The 13,098-nt window shown below is 42.5% G+C and overlaps 1 non-coding gene and 1 pseudogene across 1 annotated transcript; one reads left to right on the top strand and one right to left on the bottom strand.

The window, feature by feature from the left end:
- The window catches only part of LOC115858762 (small ribosomal subunit protein eS10-like), a 113,606-nt pseudogene extending 102,925 nt beyond the window's left edge, over nucleotides 1-10,681 (bottom strand).
- A 1,730-nt stretch (nucleotides 10,682-12,411) lies between these two features.
- TRNAG-CCC (transfer RNA glycine (anticodon CCC)) lies at nucleotides 12,412-12,484 on the top strand. The gene has a single exon. It is a non-coding gene; the product is annotated as a tRNA-Gly (tRNA).
- Nucleotides 12,485-13,098: the final 614 nt, after the last annotated feature.

The following is a 13,098-nucleotide window of genomic DNA, read 5'->3' as shown; positions in this document are numbered from 1 at the left end:
TTGCCTGATGCCAAAAGTGTGCGCTATTCTCCCCAGACAGGATGGTGCTGGATGCTGTGTTAGCCAGGTTATAAACACAGGGGTCTCCACTGAGATTATCCCAAAGACATGCCCAAGTATGTGACTGAGGAGGACAACTTTGTAATTGTGTAAACGGGCCTTAAACTTTGTGTGTGCCTTTGCAATATTTTTCGAAGTAATTTTCAAACTCAGGTTTTTAATATTATTACCCTTCTTAAGTAAGGCAACTTTATGTACCCAGGGGGGAACAACCTCCACAGAGTGATTTGAAATACCCTACCAGGCTTCACTTGCAGAAAAGGACGTGGTTGCCTAGCATCCTGCATCTGGCACAGCCCTTGCTTCCTCTTTCCCAGAAATTCCATGCCAGAGTCTCTTCACTGGGTCAGCTAGCAGAGGACATCAGTCACTGCTGATAAGAATTTACTGAACATCCCACGACTTGGCCAGTCTTTAGATCTTAACTTAAATATAACTTTCTTAGAAACACATTCCCTGACACTCCAGATTAGTTTATGCATTATCATGTTGGTGATTGTACTGTTAGGATTACTTGATTAAGGTCAGTTTCCAACCTCCCCACTCCCAGCTCTAAGCCCCCAGAACAGTGTTTATTTTGATTATCAAAGTATTCTCAATAACCAGCACATAACCCAATCCTTTCTAGGTATTTAATAAATACCTATTGAGTGGCTGGTTCAATGAATGAATGAAATATATACATACTATATAATGGTCTGCAATTAATTTTTTTTTTCTGTTGGCATGGCTCCAGGCCCAATCCCTGAACACTCTGTCTTTGGAATCTCATCCATAATCATAATTTTGAATACCATCTTCTGTATATAGGTGTTGACTCCAAAGTTCACATCTCTCACTCCAATTTCTCTCCCAACTCTAAATTCATATCATCACCTCCTTAGTAGACAACATATCTTTTTAGTTTTCCAATAAGCATCTAAAAATATGCCTAAAGCAAAACTTTTGATTCCCATGAATTATCAAAACTACTTTTCTGAATTTCAACATTAAATGAATAAGCGATAATATTAGGAAATTATTGTTCACTTCTTACCGATGATAACAGCATTATGGTTGTTAAAAAAATGATGTGAAGTAGGGACTCCCCTGGTGGTGCAGTGGTTAAGAATACACCTGCCAATGCAGGGGACACATTGGTTCTTACAGGTTCGAGCCCTGGTCCGGGAAGATCCCACATGCTGCGGAGTAACTAAGCCCGTGTGCCACAGCTACTGAGCCTGTGCTCTAAAGCCCGCGAGCCACAACTACTGAAGCCTGCTCGCCTAGAGCCAGTGCTCTGCAACAAGAGAAGTCACTTCAATTAGAAGCCAGTGCACCACAACTAAGAGTAGCCCCCGCTTGCTGCAACTACAGAAAGCACGTGTGCAGCAACAAAGACCCAACGCAGCCAAAAATAAAATAAATAAATTTTTTAAAATGATGTGAAGTAAATAAGAGGAATTTTAAAAAATGTTTATCAAGTACTTACTACCCTGTAGGCACTGAGCTAGGCTCTAGGAAATCTCATAAATGATTCGACTGGGCTGGTGTTGCCCTAGGCTCTGCCCTCTGTCCTCTTCTCATCGCCTCACTCTCTCTGGGCACTTTACAGAGGCTTTAATTACCACCTTTGAGTGTGAGGATCACAAAAATCCTATTTCTGATCCCAAAGACACCTCTTCTCAGATTATAGCCACTTTATTATCCCAGAATAAGACCAATAGGGAATGTCACAATTTAGTAAACTCAATATCTGGAGGCAATCCAATGGACTCCAGCTATGTCCTGGGAGCGTCTGCCTTGGGAATTTCAAGACCAGGATTTAAGGGAAATCTTCCAGCTTCCTGGGGACCAGTTTATGGGGAATCTTATAGCCTAGAATAAAGAGTATGTTAACACCCCAATTATATCTAATATTTATATAGGAGCTTATAGTTTTTTTTCTTAAAGTGCTCTTACATTATCACCATGGTACAGATAAGAAAACTAGGGTTCAAGGAAGCTAGCTAACTTGCCCAACTTCTAGGGCTAATATTAATATATGGTAGAATTCTAACTATATCCCAACTCAGCATCATCCCTCCTCTGCAACAGGGCATCAAGTAGAGACATGACACTCTAGGAAACAATGAGCCCTGAAGTCTTTAGAGTAAGTGGATAGCAAGATGAAAGAGGTATTTAAGGAAGATTAATATGGCTGTGATATGCAGGATGGATGGAGGAAGAACTGAGGTTGGGAGACCGTGTAGAAACCACTGTGTGAGTGGTGATGAGGCCCTGGTTTAGAGAGATGAAGTAGAAATACAGAGGCATCGGGGTTTGATGCTAAATGAAGTTAGATCATGAAAGAAAAGGCTGATTTTAAAATGTCTTTAAAGCTTCAAACCATGGCCGTTAGAAGCAGAGAACTGGGAATGGGAGGAGTACTGGAGGAAGCTGACGACTTTGATTTTGACATTGGGAAATGAGAGTGTGAGACCTATGAGTATATCTGAATTCTTACCTTTGTGTGGGGACTGGGTAAGAAATAACCCCAACTAGAGAGGTGGTCCAGGAAGAAAGATGAGAATGTCTTTTATGGAGGCTGTGGTGATGGGGCCAGGAGGGCAGGAACTATAATTTAACCCATGGGGTGTATATCTAAAATTTGAGTTGTGGTTAAAAAGTAAGAAGAGGCAGGAGCAGAGAAGGATATAGAAGCGTGGAGCAAAATAGGGGTCAGTGAAGGTAGACAGCAGTGGTTTGGAGGCAGGAAACAGAAGGTGATTTATGCAATCTTTGAAAGCAGGTCCAACAGCTGGCATTTTGCATCCATTTGGAGTGAGACAAGCTAGGACCATAGAAAGGAGCCAGTTTGGAATGGACAAAGGGTGGATGCCCTTTAGGGAGCGGGGGCAAGGGGACTAGAACTAGAGTGAGAAGTGGAGCTGGGACTTCCCTGATGGTCCAGTGGCTAAGACTCCATGCTCCCAATACAGGGGGCCCAGCTTTGGTCCCTGGTCAGGGAACTAGATCCTGCATGCTGCAACTAAAGATACTGCATGCCACAACTAAAGATTCCTCATGCTGCAACAAAGATCCCACATGCCGCAACTAAGACCCGGAGCAGCCAAATAAATAGATTAAAAAAATAATAAAGTGTATTTAATTTTTTTTTTTTTTTTTTGCGGTACGCGAGCCTCTCACTGTTGTGGCCTCTCCCGTTGCGGAGCACAGGCTCCAGACACGCAGGCTCAGTGGCCATGGTTCACGGGCCCAGCCGCACCATGGCATGTGGGATCTTCCTGGACCGGGGCACAAACCCGTGTCCCCTGCATTGGCAGGTGGACTCTCAACCACTGCACCACCAGGGAAGCCCTATTTAAAATTTTTTATTTATTTATTTTTAATAAACTTATTTATTTATTTATTTTTGGCTGCATTGGGTCTCCATTGCTGCATGCAGGCTTTCTCTAGTTGCGTCGAGCAGGGGCTACTCTTCATTGTGGTGAGCAAGTTTCTCATTGTGGTGGCATCCCTTGTTGAGGAGCATGGGCTCTAGAGCACAGGCTCAGTAGTTGTGGCGCACGGGCTTAGTTGCTCCGCGGCATGTGGGATCTTCCCGGATCAGGGCTCAAACCCATGTCCCCTGCATTGGCAGGCAGATTCTTAACCACTGTGCCACCAGGGAAGTCCTGAAAACTACTTTTAATTTTGCTTTCTTCGTAGTACGGTCCAGGCCCGGTAACAGTCTGTGGCCTAGAGGTTGGGGACCCCTGCCTCAGGCGACATTTTTAGTGTTTTTCTTTCCTTCCTTCCTTGACTCCTTCTCAGGAAGAGCCATATATCATATCATGGGCCCTAGTCAGGACAAAAGTGCCTTCTACAAGTTACATGAGGATCCCTGCTGTTCTCCAGCTCAATCCTCATTCTGGGTTCTTGCACACATATGGGATGAGAGAGGGCTTGAGAAACGGGATCTTTTTGAGAAGATATTTCAAACTTCCGGATGCACATTTTTCCAGAGTCCTGTCTTCAGAATATGGGGTAGGGAAGGGGCCATTATGGTTCACTTCTTTAAAAAGCTTTGTGGCTTATCTCTCTCCTTGGGCAGTATCTGGTGTGTGTACAGACACAGCTTACACCCAGTCCCAGACTGACATGGTGATAGGAATGTTAAAAGAATCCTATGGGAAGGAACTGGCTTGCTCTTTGGTGTACTAGTTAGTGTTCACCAGAGAAAGGAAACCAATAGGATCAATAGCTAGATAGATACACAGGAAAATAGGGAGATTGAGAAAAGTTTATTTTAAAGAATCTGTTCATGCAGTTGTGAGGCTGACAAGTCCAAAGTGTGTCAGGCAGACGAGCAGGCTGGGAACTCAGGCAAGGTATCTATGCTGCCTGAGGCACCATTTCTTCTTCAATAAACCTCAGCCTTTGCTCTTAAGGTGTTCGACGGATCACATGAGGCCCATCCACATTATGGAGGGTAATCTGCTTTACTTAAAGTCTACTCATTGTTAAATGTTAATCACATCTACAAAATATCTTCACAGCAACACATAGACTAATATTTGACTAAACGACTAGGTATCATAGCCTAGTGAAATCAACACATGTAATTATCCGTCACACCGCATTCTCAGTAACGATCCCTCCAGAAGCTGTGACTTACCTTCCTGAGTCAAGGAGAATGAGATATTGCCCTTTCCAGAATGCACAGAGGAAAAAACCAGCCATGACAACATCTAGCCAGCAAAGAGGCATAGAAGGAGACAGTGGAAGATCTCAAGAAAGACTTCATTTGGGCTAGGCCTGGAGCTTACCCATCACTTCCTACCACATTCCATTGACCATACCTCATAGCATTGAACCTGGGGAACATAGTTTAGCAGTGCTATGGAAAAGTGAGAAATAAGTTTGTGGCCAGTGTCTGCCACAGAGTCAAAATTTCTAGCTTCAGGGACTCATTGGATGGTAGTTCTGTTAACCAAGATAAGCACACAGAAGAGAAGATGTGATGGAAAGACACTAAACCCAGTTTTTAGCATGTAGAGTCTTCAATGCCTGTGGAACATTCAGGCAAATATGTTCTTCTGGCAGCCCGAAATGAAGGTCTGGAGATCAGGGAAGAGGTTGGCACTGGAGATCAAGATTTGGAGAGTCTTTGGCTTGTGGGTATTATAACAAGAAAGTGAGAGAGAAGAAAGAGGATGAATCTTTAAAGAGACAAGTAAAGAAAAAGGAGCTGGTGAAAGAGTGTTTTAGGTTGAGAAGAAAGCAAAAAGGACAGGATCTCAAATGTTAAGGGAGGAGAGGGTTTCAAAAAAGGGAGTGGTCAATAGTGTCGTATGCATAGCAAAGTGAAGAGAATTTGGAAAATATTATTTGCATTTAGTTATTATTTTTTGTCTTCTACATTCAAAAATCCTCTCTCAGATTGTTTTCCTTTTGGAAAAGGAGATCAAACAGTTTACTGTAAGATATGAACATCTGGGTTCAAGATGGTAGATTAAGCACAAGTATTTATCTTCTTTCTCACCTAACATACCATTAAAATGGCAGCAAAGGAATAAACAAAAGCATATAAATCCACAACAGAGAGAATAGGAGAGTCTTCAAAACTATTTCTAGAAAACAGAGAGTGGAGAGAGGACTGTTGATACAGAGCAAAGGAAGCCAAAACTAATACAGCCTGCCTGAATCCAGAAGAGGCTCCCAGCTGGGTGAAGCAAAGGAAAAGAAGAGTGGGACAGAGGACAGGGGCCTAAAACAGGAAGTGTGAATAAAAGACAGACAGTGGAAGAGGAAAATGTGAGTATAAAAGGTGAGTCTAAAGGAGGAGGAGGCGGAGAATTCATTTCTATTTCTTTTTATTTATTTATTTATTCATTTTTGGCTGCATTGGGTGTTTGTTGCTGCACGCAGGCTTTCTCTAGTTGCAGCGAGTGGGGGCTTCTCCTTGCAGTGGCTTCTCTTGTTGCAGAGCATGGGCTCTAGGCACTCAGGCTTCAGTAGTTGTGACACACGGGCTCAGTAGTTGTGGCTCACATGCTCTAGAGCACAGGCTCAGTAGTTGTAGCGCACGGGCCTAGTTGCTTCGTGGCATGTGGGATCCTCCCAGACCAGGGCTTGAACCCATGTCCCCTGCATTGGCAGGCAGATTCTTAACCACTACGCCACCAGGGAAGCCCCAAGAGAATTCATTTCTAATTGAAGCTCCTGAGTGTCTCCTGAATGTACAGGAGCTCTGACCACAGATCTCAAGAACAGAAGTACAATGGGCAGCACTGCTGAGTTAGGCCAGGAGCACTACTTCCCTGGGTTTTATAATGCACATGCTGTTTGTTGTTTTTCAGCTTAAAACAAACCCATAGATCAATCATGGAAAATTGATTATGGTGACACAATAAAATGTAACGATATCAGTCTCGGCAAGAAAATATTTGATGGAGGTCTGCTGTGGAAGAGGAGACATGCTCAATTACCTTATCACTGTCTTTCAAAACAGAAATTTGAGAGGCACAGTCTACGTTGACGGAAAAAAGAGTGTAGGTTGAGTTGGTGGTTTGAAGGTACAGGTGTGAGCGGTGGAGGTAGTGGTACTATAGCTGTGTCTGGAGGGGAAGCAGGTACGCAGGGTAGTGAGAAGAAGTTAAATCCTCACCCATCATAACAGGAAGTTAACGCACAATGTTACAAGTTGTTAAATCAAGAAGTATTTTTTTACAGAAATAAAAGTAACTGTTAGGAGAATTTAAAGCGCAAGTTTTCCAAGTGGTTTTCAAGACATGGGACCAAGAGAAAGGAGTATTAAGAAGGATGAAAGCTGCTTTTATGTCTTCTATGTTATTTGATCTTTTCAACCACATGTGAAATTGGTTGAATGTTTTCATATATAAAAATATCTACACTGATATGGGAAGATCTCCAAGTAAAGTTTTAAAAAGTACGTCTCCGAATGATATATTCATTACCTTATCATTTAAATAACAAGGAACACAACACAAAATAGTTCCTTGTGTTCTGTGGATACATATCCTCATATGCAAATCCACAGAAAAAGGTTTAGAGGATTTCTACTGAGCTAATAGAAATGTTTCCCTCTAGCAGGAGGATAGAGTTGGGATAAAGGAGTGGGTGGTCCCAGAGGGGCAGGATCTCAGGGGCTTCCCTGCATAACTGGGTCTTCTCTGGTGGTGCAGTGGTTATGAATCCGCCTGCCAATGGGTTCGAGCCCTGGCCTGGGAAGATTCCACATGTCGTGGAGCAACTAAGCCCATGCACCACAACTACTGAGCCTGTGCTCTAGAGCCCGCACACCACAACTACTGAGCCCATTGCCGCAACTACTGAAGACTGTGTGCCTAGAGCCTGTGCTCCACAACAAGAGAAGCCACCTCAAGGACAAGCCCGCGCACCGCAACAAAGAGTAGCCCCTGCTCGCCACAACTAGAGAAAGCCCCCGCACAGCAAGGAAGACCCAACACAGCCAAAAATAAAATAAATAAATAAATAACGCTGCATAACCCATGTGTGAAAAGTCAGCGTGTATATCATTGTATAGCACAGGGAACGCTACTCAATACTCTGTAAGGGCCTCTATGGGAAAAGAATCTAAAAAAGAGTGGCTATATGTAGAACAGATTCACTTTGCTGTACACCTGCAACTAACACAACATTGTAAATCAACTATACCCCAATAAAAAACTTTTTAAAAGTCAGTGTGAATTTGTGCAACACTGTGGTCCTGATCAAGGGATGCTTAGCCTTCTCTGCACTGTTTCGTTTTGTTTTGTTTTTTAACAACAAAAACATATTGCTTTTGCAATAAAAATAAACTTTAAAAAATGATGGCTGACTGTCATTCAATGTGTTCTCTCTCCCATGAGCATTTTATTTTCATTAGGGGACAAGACCTTAACTCCAAAGAATGAATCTCTAATGAAGCTGTTCAGAGATCAGAGTAGGTTAAAGGAGAAACCATGTGGATCAGGAGGGATTCCCAGGGTTCTGGAAGCTTCCCCATAAGGGCAGTTGTCAGTTCCACATGTGAATGACTGTGTGGTCAATAAGCTTTCCTGATGTCTGATGCTTTCCATAAATTAAGTTAGGCAGTTCCTCTGATGCAGGAGGTCCAGCTCCATAATAGAATCCTTGCGACTTCCTGATTCCTTAATGATTCAAAATAAACAAACAAAATAATGGCAAATCCATCATATCCCAGTTCCCCCAGATACCCTCTCTGGTTATCTGACTTTGTGGGTCATCTTCTAAAGAAGTTCCCTGGGCAGCCTCTTTTGAAGTTAGGAGGGAGCATATTGTTTGGATATGAGTTGAGGGGAGGTGCTGGGAAGACGAAAGAGAAAAATGTAGTAAGCAATTAATTATATTCTTGGTTTAGCCCCCTCTATAGAAGCCACAGTCAAAAGCAAATGTCTCTGTTCCAGTTTTTACCATGAAGAGTACCAAATCTCTGGAGAGGACCTACATCGCTTAGATTTACAAAACATTAAAGAAACAAGCTTGTGAGTTTGGGTCATAAGTCACAGTGGTCACTTCAAGATGTAATTCTTAAAATCCCCATCTCTCAGCATTAGCCACAGTCGAGACTTGCTACAATCCAGATTCAAAAGAAATGTATTCTGACAATTCTATGACAAATATACTCTATATTTCGCTGCACTGGAAATTAAGGCAGAAAAAAATTGTGATTATATTTTTAAAAAGGAATCCTTATCTTTTGAAGCATTATACTGAAATTTGAATGTATTAAATGATCTGCTATCTAGAGTTTGCTTTTAAGCAATCCAGTTTGTGGGAGAGGGTGGCAATGGAAGTAAAAATGAAACAAGCTTGTCCATGAGCAGATAATTGTTGAAGTTGAAAGATGGGTACATGGAGGTTAATTATTCTATTCTTTTTACTTGTGTATGTATATGTATATATATATATATATACACACACACATATATATGTATGTACATATATACATATATATATATATATATATGAAATTTTCTATAATAAATTTTTTTTTTAAAAAACTAAAAAAAGAAAAGAAAGAGAGAAAAAAGAAATTAAGACAGGCTCCCACAGCAGGGCTTTAAAGAAATAGGAGCCTTAAGCATACACAGACCAAATGGAGTTGGAGGGGGACATTGTTTAACACAAGCTGTCTTCATTTTACAAAGAGATTGGTATGATCACAAGATATTACAGAATAATAGGACTAGAAGATATTTCAAGTCTTTTTCACAGCTAAGGAAACTGAAGCTTAGGCTGAAGAACTCGTTAAAATTACGTAGTTATTTCCGAGGACATACTCCGAGCATTGACAGTGTAAAGGCAGGAAAAACGTCCTTCTACCCTCTTAGGTTTTGTAGCAGGGACTAAGAATTAAACCAACATAAGACAGATTAACAGGAGAAAAGCGTACACATTTTGTTGAACATTTTTACGTGTATGCAGTCGTCTTCAGAACAAAAATAAAGACACGAAGAAGGCCAAAATCTCATTAGGCCAAAAAGCTTGTATACCATTTTATGTGAAGAACTATAAATTTTGAGAATTTGACAAGACAAAGGGGCTTGAGCTGGGAGGCAGTAAATTGTGAGACAGTGACTAGGAAACATATGGGGGAAACTAATGGAAGATCAGGGTTATTTTAGTAGGTTTGTTTGTACAGGTCCTTTTAGGCACTGACTCCCAGTCTCTGGTGATAAGAATGTTCTTCTCTTCCTGGTGCATGGAGGGCATCTTTCTCATGGGAAATTTTATGACCGGCTTTTAGGTAGAAAGGGGGAGGTCATAGAGGCCTTCCTGCATCTGCCGTTTCTCAGATGCTTTCAGCTCAGAATAGTCATCAATACGCCAACGGGCATATTTTGGGTGACATGTTCTGAAGCCCCTCTTCAATGGCAAATCTTCATTGATTTATTTATTCAGTCAATAAATGCAAATAGAGCATTTACCGTGTATCCAGTACTGTGCTAGACTCTCAATAAATGCAAGCGTAAGTGTCCATGCAGGCATTCCTAATTCATCCCCACACTTTTTTCTGTCTTAAAACTCTATTCAATACAGTGTTCCAGGCTGTCTTTGGAAATGAATCCTATTTGTGGTCCCCAGACATAGGTGTTTGCTTTAAATTGTTCTCCTCTAGGGCTTCCCTGGCGGTGCAGTGGTTAAGAATCCGCCTGCCAATGCAGAGGACACGGGTTCGAGCCCTGGTCCGGGAAGATCCCACATACTGTGGAGCAACTAAACCTGTGCGCCACAACTACTGAGCCTGCGCTCTAGAGCCCGTGAACCACAGCTACTGAGCCCATGTGCCACAACTACTGAAGCCCGTGAGCCTAGAGCCCCTGCTCCGCAACAAGGGAAGCCACCGCAATGAGAAGCCCACACACCGCAACAAAGAGTAGCCCTCACTCGCCGCAACTAAAGAAAGCCTGCACGCAGCAACGAAGACCCAACACGGCTAAAAATAAAATAATTAATTTAAAAAAATATTTTTAAATTATTCTCCTCGAATTTGTTTAAAATGAAGTAAAAATTGTTGGGCCAGGCACCTTAAATATTCCAAGGGAAGTACATCCACAATGACCCACAGCACAGATGTAGCTCTTATGGGGCTGCTGGTGCTCACGTTCATGGTCCAACTGCCATGAGTGGACAGGGTGGCACCTCTTTATAGAACCATCTCAGAAGTCACAGTGTTTGCTCTCACATTTACTTCTCTAAGACCCCACAGCTCAGTTGGCCAGGGTGAAGGTGTGCCCACACCCCAGTTCAAAACTCTGTCCCCCTGAACCCAGACGACGGCAACTCAGCTTGCCCATTAACATGGTTGTCTGGGTCATTACAAGGTTCCCTGCTCAGCTTATAGAATCAGAAATCAGGTGAGCAAAGAATCAGTGTGGGCAATCAAGCATTAAAGCAGCTTACAACTCAGACACAGAAAAGTGGCTCAGGAGGAAGTAGGGAAGGAGTGTCCAGAATTAATGACCATTTTATGGTGAACTTGCTACCAAATGTGGCACTATCCCAATAGTCTGCTTGTTACCTTGGCTATGGGAATATCCCTGAGGCCTCTTTCAAGCATTCAGTCATTCAACAAACACTGTCTGACTACTTATGATATGTCAGCCCCTCTTCTAAGCCCTGGAGGAAACGATATAAGAAAGTCCATGCCCTTGGGAAACCTGCAGTCTGAAATCTGGATAGAGACACAATAAATAAAATCACACAGAATAGGGTTTCAGACGATTAGAGAAGTAAGCCTGAAACTAGAAATTTTCAACCAAAGAAACCGTATTGGAGACCAGGATAGGCTACATAATTTGCAGAGCTCAGTGCAAAATAAAAATGCTGAGTTCCTTATTTAAAAGTTGTTAAGAATTTCAAGACAGCAGCAACAGAGCATTAAACCAACACGGGCCTTTCTAAATGAAGGATCCTGTGTAACTATACAGATTGCATGCTCATCTGATTGGCCCTGTTGCAGATTCTGGTCTCAGAAAGATAAGGACCAGCCCTGAGAATACCCAGCTCAATATTTATGAAAGGATAAGTGGTCAGATAATTCAGAATAACCCTTTTGCTTTTCCTGCACTGAGGATAACTATTACTATGAGACTGAGCAGCATGGTGATCCGGCAGGCAGAGATTCTGTGTGTCTCAATCCTATTTCTATAGCACATTTCTATAGCACATCTATAGATGTGGTGGGTCCTCACCCACATCTGCCTGCACAGCTCCTCAGGATGCACAGACAAGCATTTCCAAGACAGCTGACTCTGTGTCTGGCTTTGGAGACTTGTTAGCTAGCTGAGATCAGTCTTTCGTGATAATTGAGTGCAGACACCCCGGGTTCTGATGCAGGTGCACCCATTTGGAGGGGGAGAAATAGGTATTTGAGAGGCAGTAAATTATCGTTCTCGCACCTGATACGCACTGTACAAATAAACAATACCAGCTGGTTCCTGAAAATGCATGACTTGGTCCACTGGGAAGCCAAGAGCAGAAAATGTTCTCGAATATGGTAACACCTCTAACAAGAGTGAAGAGTGCTTAATTAAAGAAGTAATTAGCTTTTTACACAAGAAGGAACAAACGGATGAAAGTATACACAACACACATAGATATCAATAACTTTTAAGTTAAGAGCTTGGAGTTTGAAAGGGAATGGTATTTGCTGGTTTGTAGGGAGAAACTCAATGTTCCCCACCTTCTTACCCACCCCAATGGGGGTAGAGAGTTTTCTGTGGGTGAAAGTCAAGGACATAATTGGGCCATGGTGCGAAGGGGTGGAACTTTTGATATAATCAACAAAGCTTAAAAACTCTGCCTTGCCCCATCATTAAAAAGTCTAGGGATGGGACTTCCCTGGTAGTCCAGTGGTTAAGACTCTGCGCTCCCAATGCAGGGGGCCCAGGTTCGATCCCTGGTCAGGGAATTAGATCCCGCATGCCACAACTAAAGATCCTGCATGGCACAACTAAAAATCCCGCATGCCACAACAAAGATCCCGCACACGGCAACGAAGATCCTGCATGCCACAACTGAGACCCAGCACAGCCAAATAAATAAATAAATATTTTTTAAAGTCTACAAATAATAAATGCTACAGAGGGTGTGAAGAAAAGGGAACCCTCCTACACTGTTGGTGGGAATGTAAATTGGTACAGCCACTGTGGAAAACAGTATGGAGGTTCCTTAAAAAACTAAAAATAGAGCTACCATACGATCCAGCAATCCCTGGGCATACATCCAGAGAAAATTCTAATTAGAAAAGATACATGCACTGCAATGGTCATAGCAGCACTATTTACATTTGGGAAGCAACCCAAATGTCCATCAACAGATGAATGGATAAAGAAGATGCAATATAGGGACTTCCCTCGTGGTCCAGTGGTTGAGAATCCGCCTTCCAATGCAGGGAACGTGAGTTCGATCCCTGGTCAGGGAACTAAGATCCCACATGTTGTGGGGCAACTAAGCCCGCGCACCACAACTAGAAAGAAGTCCGCATGCCACAACTAGAGAGGAGCCTGCACACCACAACTAAGA

Source organism: Globicephala melas, chromosome 10, assembly GCF_963455315.2.
Source record: "Globicephala melas chromosome 10, mGloMel1.2, whole genome shotgun sequence".
In the NCBI taxonomy this organism is placed as follows: Eukaryota; Metazoa; Chordata; class Mammalia; order Artiodactyla; family Delphinidae; genus Globicephala; species Globicephala melas.
The sequence above is the reverse complement of the archived record's forward strand: the minus strand, read 5'-3'. Positions and strand labels throughout refer to the sequence as shown.